The sequence below is a fragment of the Lepisma saccharinum genome, chromosome 17 (assembly GCF_977018435.1).
Source record: "Lepisma saccharinum chromosome 17, izLepSacc3.1, whole genome shotgun sequence".
Lineage (NCBI taxonomy): Eukaryota > Metazoa > Arthropoda > Insecta > Zygentoma > Lepismatidae > Lepisma > Lepisma saccharinum.
The window spans coordinates 59,157,200-59,181,639 of NC_139245.1; the positions used below are offsets into that span (position 1 = coordinate 59,157,200).

The 24,440-nt window shown below is 39.8% G+C and overlaps 1 protein-coding gene across 4 annotated transcripts in view; it reads right to left on the reverse strand.

Annotated features, from left to right (window-relative positions):
- The window catches only part of LOC146001316 (uncharacterized), a 46,437-nt gene that overhangs the window by 19,662 nt on the left and 2,335 nt on the right, over positions 1–24,440 (reverse strand). Inside the window, exons 1-2 of one of the 4 annotated variants that reach the window (XM_083138628.1) lie at positions 11,659–11,862; positions 8,931–9,037 (exon numbers count right to left, since the gene is read on the reverse strand). The exons of 2 other annotated variants lie outside the window; for them this stretch is intronic. The gene's annotated coding sequence lies outside the window, so the exon portion shown is untranslated. Of the gene's footprint in view, positions 1–8,930; positions 9,038–11,658; positions 11,863–24,440 lie in introns of those variants that run through there. One more of the 4 variants, XM_083138629.1, reaches the window with a different exon arrangement.

The window sequence follows — 24,440 nt, forward strand, 5'->3', positions numbered from 1 at the left end:
AATGTACATGAAAGAAGTGTGGTGGAGAAATATAAAGTCAGAGTTGTTCTTGAAGGGGAATTCTGGAAAAAAAAAAATATGCAAGGAGATGCTTGTTATGTAAAAACATGAAGACCCATCCTATGGATTGCAAAATTCAGGCATAATATATTTTAGGTGTGGTCAGATGCTCATTGAGTTTGAGCAAATTCCAGGTTGGCATCTTAAGTCCACTTTATGCCCCGTAAGGCTAATCGGGACTGGACCTACAGTTTAAAGTGGGATCTGAATCACTATGTGCCTCCACCAGGTATCAATCCTGGAACCCTTTGATTACAAGATGACGACGGTTCCACTACTTCATCAGGGAGGCCCTCTTCCTTTCTTTGAGTCATTGATGACAGACAATAGGAAGAAGGAGTCTATATCGTGGAAGATCACAGAATACCTGTGCATCGATTACCCAGGAGGGGGTGAAAATAAGTTTCTGCTAAATGGAATGAATCATTTTTTACTATTTCCATTTAGAGAAATAGTGTGCCAGATGAATTCCCAGATTAGTGACAGTTCTCCAGAAAGCTGTTAGACAAATCACAAGATCTGCTAACCCTGCTCAAAAATGGTTCATCTAAGTATACCGGGTGAGGCACCTAAAAGTACCACCTGAAATAGCGAAGAAACCAGAAACAGTAGCGATGTGAGGTTTGCGGGAAACAATAATATCAAATGGGGCTCGTAAATCGGAGGTATGGGGTGGGTCGAAAAATATTGACAAATGGGGCATCTGGAGCAAAGTCATATTTTTTTTAAATGGAACGATCTACAATAACATGCATAATATAAAAGAGCACACGCAGAGAAACACAACGCCGTTGGTCTCATGCATCTACTGCACATAGGAACGAAGATATGGCCATGTGAAAATATGTAAACAAACTAACAAGTGGCCCACTTGACCGTCAGTACCACGTCATGTAAGACTTCTCAGGTGCCTGACAGAACTGCCTTTACGCAGAGCAAGTTTTGATAGCAGGTCCACGAGATCGTGTTAGTTCATAGCAAGCACTCGCGTAGTGGTAAGAGCGAAGATTATGGTGTTCACAAACATAGAAAAAGCGGACATGATCCTGATTTATGGGGAATGCCTCAGAAGCCTACCGTGTGTACGCAGAGATATCCGGACAGACGACAGCCATCTCGACGTCTGTTTGGTAAGTTATTTATTAAATTAAGAGACACCGGAAGTGTAACACCACGAGCACGTGTGCGGAACAAGCCAACTACAGGTGAGGCAGGTGCAACAAATGTTCTCGCCGCTGTTGCTGTGAATCCGCACGTTAGCTCCCGTTATATTGCCAGGGATGCTGGGACGAGTCAGCGAAGTGTATTGCGCATTCTGCACACACACACAAGTTTCACCCATATCATATCTCCCTCCATCAGGAACTTCACGGGAATGATTTTGTGGACCGTGTTCGGTTTTGCACATGGATGTTACGACACGACACACCCGATTTGTCACGTATCCTCTTCACTGACGAGGCAACTTTTACCAATCATGGAAATGTCAACCTAAGGAACATGCACTATTGGTCGGTGACAAATCCACATTGGCTTCGCCAAGTGGAACGCCAGCGCCCATGGAGTGTGAACGTGTGGTGTGGTATAGTGGGTGAACATCTCATTGGCCCTTTTTTTATACAAGGGACACTGAATGCTGACCGATACATACAGTTTTTACAACATGAACTGCCTGTACTATTGGAGGACATACCACTTGAGACAAGGAGGGAAATGTGGTACCAACATGACGGGTGCCCAGCTCACAGTGCAAGACGCGCTACAGCATGTGTGGAAAATACATTTCCAAATCGTTGGATTGGATGTGGAGGGCCTGTCAAATGGCCTGCTCGTTCCCCAGATGCTACTTTCTGTGCAACGATCTTTGCATGGGCGCCTCATTGCCTGTATCGCAGCTGACGGCCACCACTTTGAACACACACTTTGACAGGTTTTCGCTTCTTACGCAGTGGTTCTTCAACATACTGTCATGGTCATTTTCATTATGCTGTAACACTGTCAAATACATGGTGCTGATGATGTCTACTGTATTTTTTCTTCCTTTAACACGTTCTGTCTTCATCTTGTCCAATGGCTTCCGACATCTCATACTTGTACATGCCGTGGTACTGACGGTCAAGTGAGCCACTTGTTAGTTTGTTTACATATTTTCACATGGCCATATCTTCGTTCCTATGTGCAGTAGATGCATGAGACCAACGGCATTGTGTTTCTCTGCGTGTGCTCTTTTATATTATGCATGTTATTGTATATCGTTCCATTTAAAAAAATATGACTTTGCTCCAGATGCCCCATTTGTCGATATTTTTCGAACCACCCCATACCTCCGATTTACGAGCCCCATTTGATATTATTGTTTCCCGCAAACCTCACATCGCTACTGTTTCTGGTTGCTTCGCTATTTCAGCTGGTACTTTTAGGTGCCTCACGCGGTATACAAAGAAAGATGGCTATTGAATTTTGAAACTGAAACTAAAAGGTAGCCAAAGAACAGTGATACCATGATTCTCTACCCATGAAGGGAAGAGTCCAGCAGTGTTTGCTGAAAAATTCATGTAGTACAACACCTGTGTGTGCCTAATCTAATGAATTGACATCTCTACTCTGGAAGGAAAGAAGCAACATCAAAGTCTACAGTGTTCCAAAGGCAACAGATCCCATTGTGATAGCACTAGAAGATACGATTCTGCACAGGTAAAACAGAAGCAGCAAAAAATCCGGCAAAGCCAGTACAGCTTGGTAGCTCAGTGGTAGAGCAATAGCACAGAATGCCAGAGAAGCGGGTTCAAGTCCTGGTCGAGCCTGCATTTTTCGCTGAAAAATCCACATAGTACATCTCCTGTGTGTGCCTAATCTAATGAAAATACAATGTTCTAGTGCCAGTGTCTAAGGTAATAATGATTCCCTGCCAATAGGGAGTAAAGTTACAAGGTGCATATTACACAAACTCTCTTGATAATGGCATGTTTATTATTCTGATTTAATGATACATGTGATACAGAAAACACAGAAAGACGACAAAGCAAATGCTGTTCTTGCTATTTAAAAGAAAAATGGGTAAATAAAATTTCCACAAGTGAACCTGAGTTATTACAAAAATGAATTGCACTTGGAAATTCAAGTGCCAGGTGAAAATTTTCAGGCACTATGGTGACCTGCAACCTGTATTTCTCAACCCCTGGCCTGGATCATTGCAAATGTTTGTGTATTGCAATTTAGAAATAGTATGGAGGATATATTATCTATTCTCAAAAAATATTCAGTATATGCTTCTAAAGTGGATATTTTGGGGGGAGGTAGTTTGTAATGTAAATGATTTCAAGTTGTGTTTGGGTAATGTGAGGTAACTAAAACGAGGCATGTCATTTGCTAGGTAGCCCAGCTGAACAGGGTCGTGGCTTGGCAGATCTTTCGGACTTGGAACTGAGATGAACACAACTTACCCAGGTTGAGTACAGTCTATCTTGCTACCTTTTCCTTCTGATTCAAGTGGCATGAAAATGGCCGTTTCCTAATTTTTATTTCTTTTAGAATGTTCTCTTATTGGTTAAAGTTGTGAAATACAGTATTATTAGCAATGATCTTTCCGATTACAAACTTGAATAACTCATGTTTGATAACACTCAGATACATGAAAGTTGTGTCAATGGAAAGGGAAACTCAAAAAGTTTCAGTGGTTTTTACAACTGTCACGTAGTTATTGATTTCGTTGCTAGGGGCGATAGGAGAGAAAATGTCTGTCAATGAAGACAGGAAGGCTTTTTGTGTGCTGGATTTTGACATCTGCCATCTGACATCACTGTGCAACGTAATTCCAGAAGGAAGTTTGGTGAAGATGCACCCAGTCGGCCCAGTATCCGTAAGTGGTATTCTAACTTTAAAGCAAGGGAATGCATCTGCAAGCGGAAGTCAACCAGCCATCCATCAGTAAGCGAGGCAACTGTGGAGCATGTGAGAGAGAGTTTCGTACGAAGTCCACAGAAATCTACCACCACAGCCAGCAGAGAATTAGACATCCCACAACAAACTGTGTGGAAGATTTTACGCAAAGTTTGCGGTTCCATCCTTACTGTCTGCAATTGTTGCAGGCCCTGAAACTGGATGACAAAGCCAAGAGACTGTCTTTATCAAGGACATGCAAATCGAAATGGAAACTGATGGTTTCACAGAATCATTGGTGTTCAGCGATGAAGCATCCTTCCACCTTTTTGGCAAAGGGCACAAAATAACATCAGGATCTGGGGTCTGGAAAATCCTAGGGCTTAGGTGGAGCATGGACGCGACTCCCCCCCCCCCCCAAGCTCAATGTCTTTTATCCCTATCAGACATGAAAAGGTGTATGGCCCTTTCTTTTTCGACGAGAACACAATCACGGGGATTTCGTACCTACACGTGTTACGGACATGGCTTCTTCCACAACTGGAACATTTTATCGAAGGTTTAATTTTTCAACAGGACGGGGCACCACCCCATTTCCACTTAGATGTCAGACGTGAACTGAATAGGCGAGTACCAAAGAGATGGATTGGGCATGCTGGCCATGACGATACTGAACGTTTGCATTGGACTCCACGTTCACCTAACCTTACACCCTGTGACTTTTTTCTGTCTGGTTTTGTCAAATAACAAGTGTATCGGCCACTTTTACCCCCTACCATTCAGGATCTTCGTGTTTGCATCACAGAGGGCATTGTATTAGTAGATCATCCAATGTTGCAATGTGTATGGCAGGAATTGGATTACAGGCTCCATGTGTGTCACGTGACACAGGGAGTTCACATTGAGCACATGTGATGTGATGTTGTGAACCAAATGTAATACAAAACTTTTTGAGTTTCACTTTATATTGGTACCACTTTCACGTATCTGGGTGTTATTAAATGTGAATTATTCAAGTTTGTAATTGGAAAGATCATTTGTAATAACCCTGTATAGTTCATTATTGGTAGATTACTCTGCGGCACAGGGGACATATGGAATCTCTGCTCAGTTACATTAAACTCAGAAAGTATTTCTTTGGCAGACACACTTATTGACATTTTACATATTCTATTCATTACATATTACCTACTTTTACAAATGACTTGAGACTGTGTTAAAGACATACTTATTTGGGTATGACATAATCGAATTACAAACAATATAGCCACTTTTATTATTATTAACAAGCGAGAATTGAAAATTTATTTGCTTTCCCCTGTGAGAATTATCGAATAGACATTATAAAATGGGCTATAACTCTTCAACCATTGCTTCATACTTTCACATGCAATATTGAGAACAAAACACTTTAACAATGTGTGAGAAACAAGGGTTCAGGGAGGATATGTCAAATTTTCAAAATTTCCCAAAAATTATGACTAAAAAGTAGCATAATTTCCATTTTATCTTTTTCTTTCTTTTTCAAATTGGGGCTGGGCATCACATATCCTCAAAGAGTATTTTTGTCATACTTGCCTGCAAATTTGGTTCATAGGGCTTTTGTCAGAAGTGAACTTTTGGAATTTTTTGCATAAGCTAGCAACACTGTTTTTATTATTATCCCCCCCCCCAAAGAAGTATCAGGCAATTTTCAATGAAACTTTGCATGTTTGTAGGAATGTAACACTTCTAAATACTACATTTTTCATTCACTTTGGTCTGCAGTGGCCACAGATGTATACTAAATACCAGTCCCCTTTATAACCCTCGGTTAGGCATGCCATTTTCTCTAACATGCATAGGCACATGGCATACATCTCTCTCCCAACCCTGAAAGTAGCTATCAGGTATGAAATACAAAGTAAAATACACTCATCATGAGTGCAAAATGTTCTTCCTTCGTTTTTTCTGTGATCAGCTGCAATTTTCTGCTGCTCTTTAGAAATGATGTAATATTATAAAGTTGATGCCAGTTACATGCTTGGTGCACAGTTGCCCCACATACCTAACAACATAACAACCAAAGCAAGGCATGTTCACTTTTGGTAATGCGGCACTTTCATATTCACATTTGGCACTAATACATTGCTACGTTTCCTCCCTTCTCTCATTAACCCACTTCTGTACAACATTGGAATACATTGATATTTTTCCTCTGACATAGTTAGGTACATGGAAGACACCTGTACACCAAACACACGACTGATGTTAGCATTGTAATATTACGTGGCTTAGAAGTGCAGCAGAACTGTGCAACTGTGCAATTGATTGATTTGTTTTATTTTACTTTGAGTTTTGTGCCTCCTGGCTAATTTGCGAAGATGGGGATGAGGGATGAAATGATGAAATTGATGAATGGACAGTTTACAAACAAGCATGCCCGAGCGGGATTCAAACCTGGGACCCCTAGCATTGCAGCGTGATGTGCTAACCACTCGGCCACGGGGTCCGGCTGTAAGAACAAAGACAAAGAAACAACATTCAGCTACACAAAAGCAATCATGTGCAGTATATTTCACAGTGTTGCAACCACCTAAAGAAGGGTTAAGAAATTTTATTTCTTTCTTCTTCTGCCTTACATTATTGAGATGTACAATTTATAAATTTCACCTGGACTAAAAGCCCTGTAATTCTGAAAAAAAAAAAAAATCTCTCTCCAAATATTACTTCTCGAGCTACATTTTTTGTACATTGCAGCATGTTTCAAAACTACACATTTGAAATGTTCCCATTGAGAAAAACTACACACGTGCAAGAGGTTATGCCCAATAATGATAAAAGGCAGAATTCTGTTGGATAAGGGTTACTGATGTGTATACATATGCCAAGCTAGCACGTGGCTACAGGTGGCAAGGAATCACACAGATGTCAGCATTTTCAATCCATAACGTCCCGCTTAAGTTTACGCAGATATTTTTAGCATGGAGACAATTATATTGATATTGCATAACGAGTTCTAACCTGTGTTACGAGAGTTAATCAAAGTTGTGGCCAACTGCATTCAGACATTCCCTACATCTTTTGATGAAATTTTGATTCACATAATTGTTCTGTTTGCAAGTTTGCCATTGTTAACCCAGCAGGATGCATTCTGGGTAAAAAATATCCAGAAGAAAACTGCCTCTTAAGCCAAAATGTTAATAGTTTCAAAGTATGTAAATAATATCTTTAAAGATTAAACTAATTTTAATAAGTTTGAACACTTTTATTTCATTTTTAATAAATTGCAAGCATTGAACTAGTCATGTTTCGTTTAACATAAGTATCTAACTTCGGTCGTCCAGTAGATATTATTCTCACTGATTAGTGAGCTACAAAGACAAAATGTACCCCTTCTCACCCCCTTATTCCATTTTAATTAAATAATAAAATAGCACGACATTTCTTTATATCTTTCAAACTCTTTTAGATTAAATGTTCTGGAAGGCTAATGTCATGAATAACAGCTGATATCAGTTTGTGGTCCTGCTACTATGAGTACAAAATTCAATCAAATTCATAAAAGAAAATATTTTTTTAAGTAAACAAAACAAAACCAATATACAGATATACAGACTCTTCTCAAGCCCTAATAATGCAACAATTTTTTTTCAAAACTAAATGCTCCGAAATTTCAACTGTTTTCCGCTTGCTTGGGTGGTGTCGTGCTTGTCTTACTTGTGATGTGGACTCGAAGTATTGCAAGAGAAGAAATGCTGGACAACTGCAAGTGTGTGGAGGACTGGTCGCTTAGTTACAGGCAATTTTCTTTCTTGGCCATGAGCTCAGATCGAAGTCTCGCAAGGACAGCTTCTGGAAGACGCAAGAACAACGCTTCCCGCCAGCTGCGTGGCTCGACCGAGCACTGCCTCTTGGTTGCTGCGTTATCCCTCCTGCTGGCAGGTGACATTCATATCAACCCCGGTCCCCAGGCGGTTTCCCGTGAAGAATGCGGTTTCTGTATATACTACCAAAGTGTGCAAAGTCTAACCAAAAAGCTATCGACTCTGGATATGTTTTGTAGTGAATTTCACGAATACGTGATTGGTTTCAGTGAAGTGTGGTTTAATGAAATGATCGGCGATAGTCAAATACCCCTGAAGGACTTTCAGGTATTCCGCAACGATAGAGGTTCATGTGGAGGCGGAACAATGTTACTGCTAAACAACAAGTGGCCCTGCATCAGACGTCTGGATCTGGAGACGTCATGCAAAATAATATGGACTCAGGTAAATATAGGCTCACAAAAACTTTTAATCGGCTGTTTTTATAGACCCCCAAAATCTGGCACTGCAACCTTGTCAGCATTATTAGATTCTGTGCTGAATGCTATGAAGGAAACTGACATTATTCTTATGGGCGATTTCAACCTTCACATAAAATGGTCATCGTTGAACTCTGTCCTCTGCACAGACAATGATGACAGGTGTTTTTTTGATCATTACATCAAAGTGATTGGACTTCATTAATTTGTAGACTTCCCCACATGATGCACAGAAAGTCTCGACCTGTTGCTGTCTTCGTACACAAAGGTCAAGGCCAAGCCTGGTGAGCAATTCATCGACTCGGACCACACCCCCGTTCATGCCGAAATCCAAGTCCCTGGAAAAGGCCCCAAACCCTCCCCCTCCTCCAGACCAGTCTACAACTGGAAAAGAGTCAACTGGGAGCAGCTTTCTCTTGTCACCAGCCTTGTACAGTGGCCAATGATGGACCCCCTCCCAGCAGAAGAAGCAGTGGATTTCCTCATGAACTGTGTGCCAGGTATAATTAAAGATCACGTGCCCGAAATGAAAACAAAAACATACCGATTCCCATCGTGGTATAGTGAAGAGACGAAACTTACGATGAAGAACAAAAAGAATGCATGGATCCTGTGGAAACAAGTCCCAAATGTACATACACGGAACACTTTTACTCAATTAAGAAAGCATAGCAAAAACTTAATGCAAAGAGACTATAATAATTACATTCAAACTGTGACGGAAAGTGCTGCAAAAAACCCCAAAATGTTCTGGACGTAACTCATGCCGACAACACAACTGTATTCCTGTTCAAATCTCCTGGGATGGTAAATCTGGAACAAAGAAGGAGCACACATCACGTTTTAACTTGTATTTTCACAGCAACTTTACAAATAATACCACTACTGCACTGCCTGAAGTCAAGCCCATCACTCCTTACACACTCTCTCAAATCTCAACTGCAATGAAGTCCACGAATTATTAAAATCTCTTTCATGTTCTAAAGCTAATGCTCCTAGTGATATCCCCGGCATATTTCTACAACGATTAGCCCATATTCTATCCAAACCAATCAGCAAACATTTAACAAATGTTTTTTCGAGGGTGTATTTCCTCTTGCATGGAAGCAAGCAAATATAGTTCCTACACGGAAACAAAACTCACGCTACTTCTTATTGTCCGATTTCCTTACTTCCTGCATTTGCACTAGGGATGGCCAAACGGAACCGGATCCGGGTCTGAAAGTTTTGGACCTGGATCCGAAAGTTCCTGATCTGGATCCGGATCCGAGAGTTTCGTATCTCAATCCCATTATAATATTACCACACCTTAAAAGGTATTATGATCTTCGATTACAAATAAATTTTTCGTTTGTCCTACAATAATTTTTTTCAAGTGTTGATCCTAGAATACTTTGCTACGCATCGGCTAACACACTCGTGCACACATGTCAGAGGTGATTTTGTAAATGCCATTGAAACGAATATGTATTCATTCAAATGTATTGGAAATAAAAACACACATAAATGTGAGACATTCCATTCCAGGATGAAACATTTAACACATATAACAAGATTGAAATGTTATACAAAAATTATACAATTGTTCTACAGTTACAGTTCTACAAATTAAAATAAAACATTATAATATATGCAGTGTTAAATAATTACAAAATGTAAGACTAACAAGGGAGGTTATCTAAGTATCCCCCTCCGATTTCCATGAAACTTGGCAGTATAGTGGGGCCCAAAGGAAGAATTACGTGTTTTTTTTGTTTCAGCTAAAAAACGGTTTTAGGGGGCAAAATCCCCTCAAATGTCAAGATGAAGACAAATTGAAGTAAGGATCTGACCCCTGTGTCCCCCTCCGATTTCCATGATACTTGGCAGGTGTGTGTATAAACGGCCTCAAATGAAGAAACGTGTTTTTTTTTGTTTCAGCTAAAAAACGGTTTTAGGGGGCAAAATGTCAAGATGAGGACAAATTGAAATGAGGATCTGACCCCTGTGTTCCCCTCCGATTTCCATGAAACGTGGCAGGTGTATAGAGGGGCGCAAAGGAAGAATTACGTGTTTTTTTTGTTTCAGCTAAAATCTGTTTTAGGGGGCAAAATCCCCTCAAATGTCAAGATGAGGACAAATTGAAGTAAGGATCTGACCCCTGTGTCCCCCTTCGATTTTCATGAAACTTGGCAGGTGTATAGAGGGGTCCAAAGGAAGAAATACGTGTTTTTTTTGTTTCGGCTAAAAAACTGTTTTGGGGGGCAAAACCCACCTCAAATGTCACGATAAGGACAAATTGACGTGAGGATCATCTGACCCCTGTATCCCCCTCCGATTCTCATGAAATTTGACAGGTGTATAGAGAGGCCGTATGCCCCCTGTTTCTTCCTATGCCATATTTACGTGGTTTCGGGGTCAGATCCGCACTTCAATTTCTCCTCATCTTGACATTTGAGGGGGGGGGAATGAAAACACACATAAATGTGAGACATTCCATTCCAGTATGAAACCTTTAACACATATAACAAGATAGAAATGTTATACAAAAATTATACAATTGTTTTACAGTTACAGTTCTACAAATTAAAAAAAAAAGTTCTGGATCTGGATTTCGGATCCGCTAGGATCCGGATCTGGCCATCCCTACTATACACCTGCCACGTTTAATGCAAATTGGAGGGGAACACAGGGGCCAGATCCCCACTTCAATTTGTCATCATCTTAACATTTGAGAGGTGGTTGCCCCCTAGAACAAATTTTTTGCCGAAACAAAAAAACACGTATTTCTTCATTCAAGCCTTGCAAGTTTCATGGAAATCGGAGGGGGATTCTTAGACCTCCCTTGTAAGTGTATTAATTAATTACAAATCGCGCACGCGCGCGCACACACTATATATGTATATATGTGTATGTATATTATATATATATATATATGTATATTAGCAGGTAACAATATGTTATAAGCACATTCTTACTTTCCAAAGAAGCGCATGTGGGATGGCAAAACGGATCCGGATCCGAAAATTTCAGATCCGGATCCAAAAGTACCAGATCTGGATCTGAAAATACTGGATCTGGATCTGGATCCGGATCTGAAAATTCCGGATCCAGATCCGAAAAATGTTTAGGATCCGGAACCAACCGGATCCGGATCTGGCCATCCCTAATTTGCACTAGTAGCCGAAAAAATAATTTCCAATCATGTCCTTCTGCATGCTACTCCGTTCCTTTCTCCCACTCAACACGGTTATCTTCCTCATGCTTCATGTGACACAAAACTTGCTTGTTTGCTCACCAACGCAGTTAAATGCCTGAGTGCCAAGCAAGACATGGATATTGTTTACTTTGATTTTTCTGAAGCCTTTGACTCTGTCCCTCATACACAACTCATCCAAAAACTTTCAAACAGATTCAACATTCACGGACCTCTTCTTAAATTACTCTCATCTCACTTGCACAATAGAAAGCAAAAGGTTATCATATCTGGTTGCTCTTCGTCATTGCTCCCTGTAGTTTCTGGTGTGCCTCAAGGAAGTTCTCTAGGGCCCCTGTGTTTCACTCTTTTCATGGACGATATTCATGAATATATTTCTCCAGAATGCTCAATTTTATTGTATGCTGATGACTGTAAGTTATTTAGAAACATGGCTTCAGTTGAAGACACACGTTCCATGCAAGACAATCTCACACACATTGAACGCTGGTGCTACGACTGGAATCTGAAAATAAATCCCGAGAAATCTGTTTTCATGAGGTTTACCCTCAAATCAAATTTTACAGCGACATCCTATAGATTATGCAACAAAATCATCCCGTTCATACAACAGCACAAAGATCTTGGAGTCATTTGACAGCAAACCAACTTTCAACCACCATATAGATGACATAACTTCGAGAGCCATGAAAATCCTTGGGATAATTTACAGATATCACACATGTTTCTGCCCTCAAAACCTATTTTACAACGTGTGTTGTACCTATTCTTGAATATGGTTCCTGTATTTGGTCAATGGCCTGTGATAGTAATATAAAGAGAACAAACAAAGTGGTAAATTTCTTTATCAGAATAGTCAAACATAGATGTCCAGCCCTTGCAAATTTTCCAAACAATGAAATTCTATCCACTTTTCAAATTCACGATCCGTCCCTTTGCCGTCAAGTTTCAGATCTAACATTTCTTTTCAAAATCATGAATGGACAACTGTTCACTAACAAACTCTTCCCACATCTTCACATCCGGATCCCATGTACCAACAGCAAATGTAACAACTTCTTTTACACAAAAGCCTCAAGGCTATCCCTGGAACAAAGGTCACTTCTCTATAGGCTACAAACAAGGTACAATACACTAAACGATCCTCCAGGCTTCCATCTATCTAAGCAGGCTTTCAGAAATGCGTGAATCAAGCAGCTGAAGAGAAATTAATATTTGTTAGAGTCCAGCACAGATATTTCTGCCATGCGATGAGCGCCAGAACTAAAGAAGCAGTGTTGCTAATGGAGAAGATAGAAAAATCGCTGCAGTGCGCCGATGCACAGCTGTTAAGTACAACAAGAAAATTAGAGAATTCAGGTCTATCTAACGATGAGTTTTAAACGTCATGCATTATAGCAGGACTAGGATTAATATGTACTAACAAGTGGCTTTGTATGTAGCTACATACATATGGACTAAAAATTCGCAAAATATAAACTAACACATATGTAAAATTACCAAAAATGCTGCAAAGAAGACTTCATACGATTCCTTATTTCAGTGATTTCAAACAAAATAAAAAAAAATATTATTTTTCATTGCATTAATGCACTGCTGGCGTTCTAACTGTTCACTCCCAAAACCCGTATACACTGGAACGGGCACCGCGACAATTGGACCAAGACTACTAGAAGGAAAGGCTGGGGTCAGACACGCCTCTTTTCGCGACTGCTGCGGGTGTGACATCATGGGCGGACAAAACCCAGCTGAGTCTTCACCCCATACGGAAAGAAACGTGGAAAGGCTGATTTGTTTTGTTCTTTTCGCTCCTTTTTTCTTGTATTTCTGGATTGTTGGGTTCAGGGTGCGAAATCCTGGAGGGGACGAGGGGGATTTCCCCCCCCCCCCCACCAACAATCTTGGCCACAAAAAAAAACATCCAAAAATTTCCCGGGGGAAAGAGTTTTTGTTATAACAATGAAAAGAAAAGCAATTACTTTTAATTTCAAATATACTTTACTAAGAATAATATTGAAAACACACACAAATTAGTGTAGTTGTGAGTGTTGAATGCTTTCTGTCTCAAGAGATCATTAACAAATCTACATCAATACGCACAGTAAAAGTAAAACAAGAATGCAAAACAATAATAACTATGAAATCTAATTGATTTACATTAACATAAAGCACAAAGTAAACGAAAACTTACACATAGTAAAACCACTTCAATTATGTCATAATTTATTAACATCTTTAACCGGTTAGTAATGGAATTAGTTAGCTGCTATACACTATCTGATATGTATGAAAGTAACAAATTAATTTCTAATTAATAATCACAATAATTATTTTAATTGAGTAATTTATTTTTACTTTTAATAACATTACAAATATGTACATTGTATAATTCAGACATATGTTTGCGGGGAGGGGGTTGTAGGTTACGAACTTTCTCCCCCTCACCAGTTTTCAATGAATTCGCACCCTGATGGGTTGTGAGGTGTTGCAGTTCACAATGCCTTCAGTGAGGTGTTGCGACGTGTCGTGATCTCCGATGAAAAAATAAAAACAGCGGGCGACAATATATAACTGAACACATCGCATCTAACGAGACTTGTTAGTGGATTGCGATACCAGTAGTCTCATTACACAACATCAGGCTACCATACACTTCAATTGGGTTACAATTATTAGAATAAAAAATAATAATATTGTAATTTTTTAATAAAGGCTCTCACGAGTATAGTAAGATAAAAAAACTGCAAGCATACCCCTCCCAATTTAATATCCAGTCCCCCACCAAAATTCCTATGTCAATTTTAGGTTCACTGTTGGTATTGAAGAGTTGAATCTCGACCTCCTCCAAATAATTTAATTCTCAATCGCCATACCAAAATTCCCACAACAGTCTAAGCGCAACAGTAATTAATACTCAAGACTTGGCTATCTCCCATCCTAGTGCTCAATTTCCTTACTATAGAGTTGGAAACTTCCCCACCAAGGGTAATTCCACATCAGAATTCACGAAAAAGTTAAGGTTTAATATGTAATACATGTAGCTGGCTGGATATTGTCACCTCAAATAGTAGATACCGTGTTGCCGAGAGACAACACTTTTATGTCTCGTTGGGTGAAAATGTCATCTCTTCTCGTGTCTAGTCTCGTTAACAACACTAATAATACAATATAGTAACTGTTATAATTCCCTTGGAAATACACAACTTGCTATTTATATACGAGTGATGCTTAAATGACAACGTAGTTCAACTTCCGTCCTCCATTGTTCTATTATTTATTCAGTCAAATTTTCATCACAATCCCCCCCCCCCCAAAGTTAAGTGGACTCAACCAGCTTTCACATACCCGCCTGTGGGCACCCCTGTTCGACATCCCACTGATTATATATATACGTATATAAAGTGACCCTCAACTTTCTTCAGTTCTATGTCTCAAGTTTTCGTTCAGTCAAAAGTTTTTTAAAGTGTTTGTTACAAAATACACACGGAACTTCCTCACATTCCTCCCTGTGTAGTTCAAAGATTCATAAGACTCAGAATTGTAATCTGAATAAGGAAAATTAATTAAGAAATAAATACCAATAGTTGAAGCAAAGTTACCAAATTTGAAGAAGTGAAAACATCTCCTCTCTCACTCCTAAAAGAGAGCAATAGATGAGATTGTTTTCTTTTACATATTCAACTTATCCATAATTTTGGCTTTCTGCCTTTCTTTATTTAACAAAATTATTTTATGCAGTCAACATATATTTTTCTTTCTGCCCTAACAAAATGCATTACTAGGTGTATTAACCCCAATTTTACATGAAACTAATGTTTCACAGAGGAATGTGACGACTTATAAACTACCGATAAAATGTGTGCGTAAATGGCTGTGTAATCCAACTGTAAGGACATACGTTATGTCGGATCTTAAGTAAGTCTGTGTATTCACTCCCAATTAGCTTTTGGGCATAATTATGGCTCTTTTTTGTTCACAATTACTGCTTTGATTTGGCTATGAAACCGGAGCGTAGAGCGATCTGTCCGTGCGTGACGTCATGCCTGACGTCAAGGACCACATGATCAGGTATGGCCCCAGCCTTCTCCTCTACTAGTCTTGCAATTGGACCACAACACTCCTCCTCAAGGATTATTATTATTTCCTCTCTCTGATCGGCAAAAGTCGGTTGCCTTTGTTCTACATTTACAAACGATGCCGGCTTCCACAACAATAACAAGTACATATACTGCCACTAGACGATAAGCTGCGCGGCTTTTTCTTTTGCTATGAGCCAGGGCTGGCGCTAGTCATATTGCCTCCCTGGGCGGTGGCGGTAGATGCCGATCTATTTCGCCCCCCCCCCCCCCCCCCCGGTGATTACGCAGCAACGGGAAATTGAAAATCAATATATTCCTAAGTAAAACATCAAAACATAAATTAAATAATGAGACTTCTTATGCTATTTCAATACTATTAAGCGCAAAAGAATATCTCGCTCGACCACAGTTTTCAATAGGCTTATTTTTCTATTCTCTTCAAATTTTGCCACCCTGGCTGGTGGCACGGTTCGCCCTCCCCTTCCGCCGGCCCTGCTATGAACTTGGTCACCCATCAAAGCATGGCAATTTTAACACAGAAAACAATATGCATCGCATTAAGCAGCAAAAATGACAGCCTCCTCATCCTCCACCTAAATCCCATCTTTCGCAGCAAATGTCGCAAACTCTCTTGACTTCCCGCAAAATGTATGTCCGCCTGTAATTTGACATGCAATTTTTTCAATGTCGGCACTTCATTTTCACGCAGAGCATAGTTGTATATGCGCCTACGGATAACGTTTTCATCGAAAGCATCCACTGACGATTTGGTTGCTGGTCCTTGTCGCTCTTTCCCGAGAGTGTGGAATGATGGGGAGGGGCCTTCTGACATCTCAAGAGATTGTCTATCGTTCATGATAGCCCTGATTGTTCATTCAGGAACTCCAGTCGCAGCCGCTGTATTGGGATGCTAACACCTTCACTGGCTTCCTCCTTCATGAACTCGTGCATGTTGCTTAGAATTTCCTGAGCTTGGCTATGCAAGGTTTTTGATTTCAACTTTGACAGAACTGGAGGCATTATGAAATTTAACGTTCATTAACAAACACACGCTTTCACATACACACACGCAATACATGCACACAACGTCAAACCGGTAAAATACTTAGTATAAAATAAAAATATGGTGCTTCCAATCCAACAAAACTCACCATCATTTTACCTGCCTTCCCCCTTCCGTTACAGAAATAGTGCTTCATTATTACAGTTGGCAACACTAGTTACTAGCTTGCCAATGAACATGCACTGCATAAAAGAAGCAACCACTACGCCGTGCTATATTGCCACATTACCGTCCCTGCCGAACGGTGTGAACCGCGAGCTGGAGCGCTATTCAATTCTTTTCAATGATGTTTGCGCGAGTGTGTCCAGGAATGGAATGACAATATGGCAACAATAGCGAAGGTTTTCGAGCAGGGTAGAACACGTGATACTAAGAGAGAGGGAGACGAAACAAAAATTCGTATCTATGCAACGGCAAATTTATGTGTGTTGTACTCTATACCCTAGTTATTGTTTCATTATTATTATTATTATTTTTTATTATTCTTTTTACATATGTGTGCGTGCTTCTCATTTGTTAATTTCTATTTTTCTCTCTCTTGATATCCTGATATAAAATGGATTCTCTCTGTATTCAGTATTTCTCAAATAAAAAAAGAAAAATATATATATTAAATCTCGTCATTCTGGGAGATAATATTTTTTTTACAGGAGACCGGAAGACTGCATTCGATTTGATGTCAGAATTTTAGTACCTGTAAGTTTTGGTTTCCGAACTTCTGTTTTCAAAACATAACAGGGAAATTGAGGATACCCTCTATGGGATTCTAGGCAAAACTGTGTAACATAATCAGTAACGCATTTTTGCCATGCTATGAAATGTCATGCTATTTCAGCGTTATAGAAAGGCGATACTCCAAAAAAACATACACTTTGCTGTCTGTAGACCATTTTTCACTTTCTACTACCAAAAATTATCCATTCCTAGTTAAGAGGAATAATAACATAACATTGAATGAGTAGGCCTACTTTTTCAAAGTTATTCAATGTTCGAAACCAGGTTGAGGCACATAGTGGTTCGGATCCCACTTAAAACTGTAGGTTCAGTCCTGATTAGCCCTAATGTACATAAAGTGGGCTAAAATCACCAACTCAATTAATATATATATACATACGTATGTGTGCGTGTGAATGAGAGATATTTATTTAGTTTACAGGAATAACTTCTACACCTCCCTTACATGTCCCTGTCTTCACTTTTATAACCTTCACAACTGCTTCTGCAGTATTAGAGATTATCAGTTGATTATAATTTGAATAGTTGATTAGAAGAAGAATTCAAGAATCTCAGTTTGAAAACAAGAAAGCAGCTTTCGATCTTTGTCCCACAGCTTCCTCCTTTGCTCCATTCAGAATTACATTTGAAGTTAGGATTCTCTCTAGGAGACACCTCTATACACAGAGGACTGATGGAGTAATAGGAAAAAGCCCTTGGATGCTATCTAGTAGTTATAAAAGTTAATCAGTAGTTGGTGTAATTTAGGGGGACAAGATTTTCTGAAAGGAAAAGCAGGATATTCTTGGATTGCAGCTATAACTAAAAGAGCAAAGAGTCAAGTGCACACTCCTCCCATCTCTTTGACAAAGGAAAAGTCATGGTGCTTATATGTCTTCTGAAATATTGCACAATTCTCTTTGATCTATGTTCCTCTTCATTTGCTTGGATTTTTGTTATTTAACATCGCCTCTCCGTCACTTTTGGCTAATTGCAACACTATACTATATGAGTGACGATACGATTAAGTTCATGAAAGAACATTCACAAAGAACATCCGTGCCCAAGCTGGAATTCAACCCAGGACCCCTGGTGCCACAGCGTTCAAACATTCTGCCACAGAGGTGTTTCCTTCTTATCTATTTCACTTTTCATTTCTCCTCATTTGCTTCCTCCTTTTGATTATATTTTTAATTTTACAGATTAACCTTCCTCTGTTTCTTGTTCTTACTGTCTTTGGTAACACTTTACTATACCGGAGACGGATTTCTTCAAATTTACAGGAGAAAGTACTTACGCAAATCATTTTCTGTAGCGTTGTTGATGTTCGGGAATGTAGTTTTGATCCATTTTAATGCGAATGCATGTGGTTTTCTACGAAAATCTATATCCGATGCGCTATTGCTGATGCTGCCATTTGCTTTCTGCACGAGAGCACAATACACTCTCGTATTGTCCGTATATGCTAAATTGAACGAAAGGAGTGCTAATGGAACCTAACCTAACATGCCTAACCTAACCTAGTAGGCATATCTCGTCCCCGTGATGGTTTGTGGGGCTATCGTGAATTTTTGGGCTAACGTCAATGGTTTTTGTGGCTACCCGTGGATGGTTTGTTGGAAATAAGGAACAACAGCAAGTACTCGTTGATGTAAGAAATAGACATTATTTTCGTTAGAAATTTATTATTTCACCTAAAGAAATGTTCCGCAATGCAGAATAGTACGTTAGCAATGTAAAAAATTGCGAAATAAATCATTGATAGGTGTCTCAGGTATAGTAAAGTAGTACCCTGTCTTTCTTGTGTGCGTGTGTTTTTTTTTACTTTCTTATCATAAAGCATCCATACATTGTGAAATAATATTAAAATATTAATCAATAGTTGCTGCACTTGTAGTTATCACCTCATAAGGTATAAAATATGAAAATACCCAGAATAAAGCTATTTTCAATATTCAAAACGACATTGGATGTACTCTTAGTCAAAACTCGGTACTTTGCATGTCATATCACGAAAAGATTGCATGCAATATCTGCTTCTAAGCAATAAATGTAAGCTTTACAGTCAACCTAAGGTCGCGAGTGAGAATATTTATAGATCTACAATTATTACTTTGCAAACTAACAAAACTATCAATTTAAAGGGCACGAACAATTTCACACAGGTAAATTATTCATCTGGATGTTTCGCAGGCCATTTCACAGGACGTTGTTGAAAAATAGGCACATTTTTTTCTGTGTAGCGTTGCAGACTGCAGGATATGACATTAAAAAAAAAAGGACTGTCCTATGAAATTCAGGACGTCTGTATAACCTAGCTACTTTAATTTTATTAAAAATCTATCACTAGCCTCTTGTGATTATACTACCGTGCGTCCATTTCGATCTGCAGCCGAGAGATCGGGAGAAACGTAGCGGGCGGCGCTGACGGAGGTGCCGAAATTTGCGGCCTGTAATGCCTGCATATTTTTATGGACATATGCAGACATTTATATAAATATTGCAAAACTAGCACTAACCTGTGTTATAAGAGTTGTTCAAAGTGATGTCCACCTACATTTACACATTCCTGGCATTGTTTGATGAAATTTTGATTCACACGCAAAAGTTCTTCTTCCGTAAATCTTCCTAGTTCTGCCCTTTTATTGTCTTTTAGTTCGTCGATGCTATGAGGGTTATTTCGGTAGACTCTATTTTTCAAGGTTCCCGCTATGAGGGTTATTTCGGTAGACTCTATTTTTCAAGGTTCCCACACAAATAATAGTCACATACGGTAAGATCTGGCGAACGTGAAGGCCATAAACCTCTTGAAATTATTCTGTCATCAAACACCTCCCTTATAGCGTCCAAAGAATCAGCGGCGGTATGGGCTGTGGCCGAATCTTGTTGAAAGTACCCATATTGTCTCTCATTATCTGATAACAACTGAAAAAACGGCACGAGTATTTGTGTGCGATACCTCTCTCAATTTATTGTGTCTTCAAAAAATATAGGCCCTATTATTCTTTTGGCACTTACAGCACACCACACACCAATTCTTGCATCGTGTAACGGAACTTCGTGTATTATTCGGGGATTTTCAGTGCTCCAGTATCTATTGTTCTGTGAACAAACATGACCACGCAAGTGAAACCATGCCTCATCCGAAAAAAATATTAACCGTGGATCAACAATACCATCTACAATATTCTGCAAAACCCAATTACAGAAATTTACTCTACTTACGTTGTCAGGGGGCCGTAATTCTTGCACTATAGAAACTCTGTACGGTTTTAATTTTAGTAGCTTAGTGGCTGTATGTGCTGATGATTTTGACACGCCCATCTCCTGTGAAACACGGCGTAGAGGTTTGTATGGAGAACGTTCTAACGCTGCACCAATTTCATCGAGTTTTGCTTCGGTTAGAATCCGTCGTTTTTGCTTAGGTGTTTTAAAATTTAACAATCCAGTTTCTCGTAATTTAAGGACAAGACGTCTGACCGTATCTCTATGTGGAGGTGAAACGCCTGGGAATTTCTGTACAAATTGCCTACACACGTCTCGACACGAGTCTGTTTTCACGTGTCATACATAAAAATTCTTTGTTCTAACGTGAACCTTGCGGATGGCATTCCAATCGTCTGATTGACACAACACACATACACACTGCAATAACACAAACAAGTAACGGCAAGTAATCAAGAATAACACTCTTACGCACAGTACGAAATTAACACGCTCTTGGTTTACATCTGCCTGCCACTATATTCACAGCTCTGTAGTCGCGAAGGAACAAAAAACTTGAGCTAGGAGATTTCGGATTGCAAGGAAGCTCACGAACACGATTAGCTTTTAACGGTTCGTCTGCAGCGTAATCTTGATACAGTGTTGCACATTCGTAACCTCCAAACGATCCCCATCGACACAAAACTCTTTCAAGGATATAAACTTAAGCAGGACGTTACTGGTCAAAACTATGATTAAAATGTTTTACAGAGTATTATCTGTGGCTCTTAATATAATTTCTAAAGCGTATTTATTTGTGTATATAAGGGTGGAACTTGGAAGAATTACAGAAGAACTTTTGCGTGTTATAACACAGGTTAGTGCTCGTTTTGCAAGATGTCCACAAAAATAAGCGGGCATTACAGGCCTCAAATGTCGGCATCTCCGTCAGCGCCGCCCGCCACGTTTCTCCCGATCTCTCGGCTGCAGATTGAAATGGACCCACGGTAAATATTAACTTTATTATGCTATTGCTGTAAAAGTGCTACCCTTTTCCAATTCCGTCCATATTTTGCATACTCACTAATTTAGGGCTGCTAATCATGAATCTGCAGTTAGGTAACAGTTTCACAGATCGGAGACACATTAAAATCGCATATTTTGTGTTTCACATGGTTCGTGCTTACCAATCATGTATTGCGGAACATAGTTCAAGGTGCCATTATGCTTTTTACACAAAACAAACGCAATTTCTCACATTGTGAGTGCTTTTTTTTATTCCTTTCTTCGCTTCCGGAACACACAATATGGCGGGCACATCTTGACTCACGTTGTGGGTATGCAGTGTTTCAACCTTCTTCACCGTAAAATACCTACCATCGTGTTATAGCTCTTTTCAGTTGTTACGGCGTGCGCTCTAGAAGCTGGCAGGGGAAGTGGAGAGTGGGGAAACGACCTATCCAGCGAAACGAGACAGGCCGGTTAGAGAGAGAGACTGCAGCGTTGCCAGAGTAGCGGGAAAGGCGAGTTGAAATCGAAAGAACCATGAAATACAGACGTCCAATTGTTCGTGTATGGCCTGAGAATGCGTATTATCCCCATCTTGTGGTCAGTAGAATAATCGATAAGTGTACGATATCAAGGTATACGTTGTAGGAATTCTTTCCAACTGTACCGGATGGTATCTATAGCATTGTCCATTACAATCACTGCGTCTTTGATGTTCCTTTCGTCAAGCGGATCTAAAAACTGCAAAAACCACTGAAAACTAATTTACATTACTGTAGAAAACCAGTGTGACTGGAACCTACGTGACAAACAATAATGCGCCCACCTTTACCCACGGGCACTTTTAAACCCCATGTACCCTCTTTATTTTGCCAGATTTTCATTGGAGCGTAATTCTGATGTATGTACGTTTCATCTAACTGAAATACCTATATAGGGCAAAGGTTCCATATTTTTTAGAAGATCCATTTTTCGCAAAAACGTTACTCTGGCTGTAACTATATCGGCTCTCTCCATCAGAAATCGTCTACCGTCGTTGATCTTTTTGTACTTTAACCCCATATATTTCAGTATCCTCCACAACGACGAAACTCCCCACTGAAAGCTTATTTGTGTATGCAAATCAACGAAAACTTGTTCAGTGTTGGATATTCGCCCTTTACATAATACCCGAGGATAATTCTTCTTGTTATATCTTTATCGCGACCGTCGATTGTCTTTGTGATACTGTTCCTTTTGATTCGTTTGCGCGGTGATTCAAATGACGTGGAACCCGACTCCTCAAGACTGTCTTTGCCTTACCTAACAATACGCTGCACAGTTCGCGTACTCACTCCAAAAGCTTCCAACACGCTCTGTTGCACTTTGTGCACACTTACCAAGGGACCACTGTTTTCTGCTTCCTTTTGATAATATCCATGAACACTACTGATTATTTTCCTGCCTTGGCTATAAACTACCCTCTTTCCTGTTCGCCATCGTACGATACTTACTGCCAGAAGCGCAGACTTGTCAAAATTATTAGGGGGGGCTCTGATCACTGAAATAAATTAATCAATGACTCAATATCTCCCTTTTTTAAGTTTTGGCCTCAGTGTTCGGAATCTCATAAAAGCCCATGAATTCCTCAAAAATATCAAAATTTTTATTCACAGTTCGAATACAGAATACTGATTGTCAACGGATGGATATGTCACAAGTTTCGTCAACCATAATAGCAAAATATTCTCGACTTTTAATATCTGCTACCAAGGAGCGCAAAACAGATCTTCCTAATATATCAATGATCTCGTTCTGAATGTCATGTAGCCCGAACGTTCCATCCACATTGTCTTTTGAAACTCTTTTTTTTGTAAAAATTTTAACAATACTCATAATTATATACTTAGTATATAGTAATAAGTCATGTGTTTTGTTTTCTCTGGTCACAGCCCGCCCTAAGTTGATGGTTTAGCGGTCTCAGCCCCCCAAAAGTGATGGTCTAGTCTAGAACATTTCAAATGTGTATTTAAAGTTAACTTCATGTGGCACAATTCAGAGAAAACTTGACAAGAGAAGCAAATTAATACATTAGAACTCTTAAGCAAAATTATTTGGGGGGCTCTGCCTCCCCATCGTTAACATTGGAGGGTCTCAAGCCCCCCAAGCCACATGTGCTTACTGCGTTAATAAGCACACAGCTCCCTATGGAACAACGAGAGTACAAATAAACGTCACATCACATGCCACATACACGTTTATCGAAGAAACAATGCAGTTAGGCAATACACGACGCGACAACAATTACTCCCACGTATGCTATTCCTACATTCCGCTCATAACAAACAGGAATCAACACTGGGGCAAAATACCATCAGCAATGCGGTGAATTGGCAACACAGCAACGTGCAGAACGAAGTTAGCGCTGCAGCTTCCTCCCGCAACTGTGTAACTCTCGGCTCCACCGCTAGGTGGTCTGTTCTCTGGTTGGTCAACGGCACGTTCCCCGATCCTCACTTCCCCTGCCAGCTTCTAGAGCGGACGACATAAGAACTGAAAAGAGCTATAGTCACCGGTGGAATTTATACATTATGCACGGGTAACTGACGGATAGCCCCACGAACCATACATGGATAGCTGTACAAACCATTCACGGATAGCCCCACGAACCATTTCCGATATTTTAGGTTAGGTTTGGTTAAGTCAGACAAGCATAGTAAAAAAAGGGGGGTTGAAACACTGACAGGGGCTTACGTCATCAAACGCACAGAGCATCTGGTTGCCGTACGGCAAGCAAATGAAAGCAATGGCAATTGTGTGTCGGTGAGATATTTCTTTTGAAAAATACATGATTTCCCGGTCAAATATATTCCACGATGGAGGAAAAATGGTAACAGTATGGTAAGTGAAAACACATTTCACTCGTTTATTTCCTAATTATTTACATTTGTACTTACCTGTTATGCATACCGG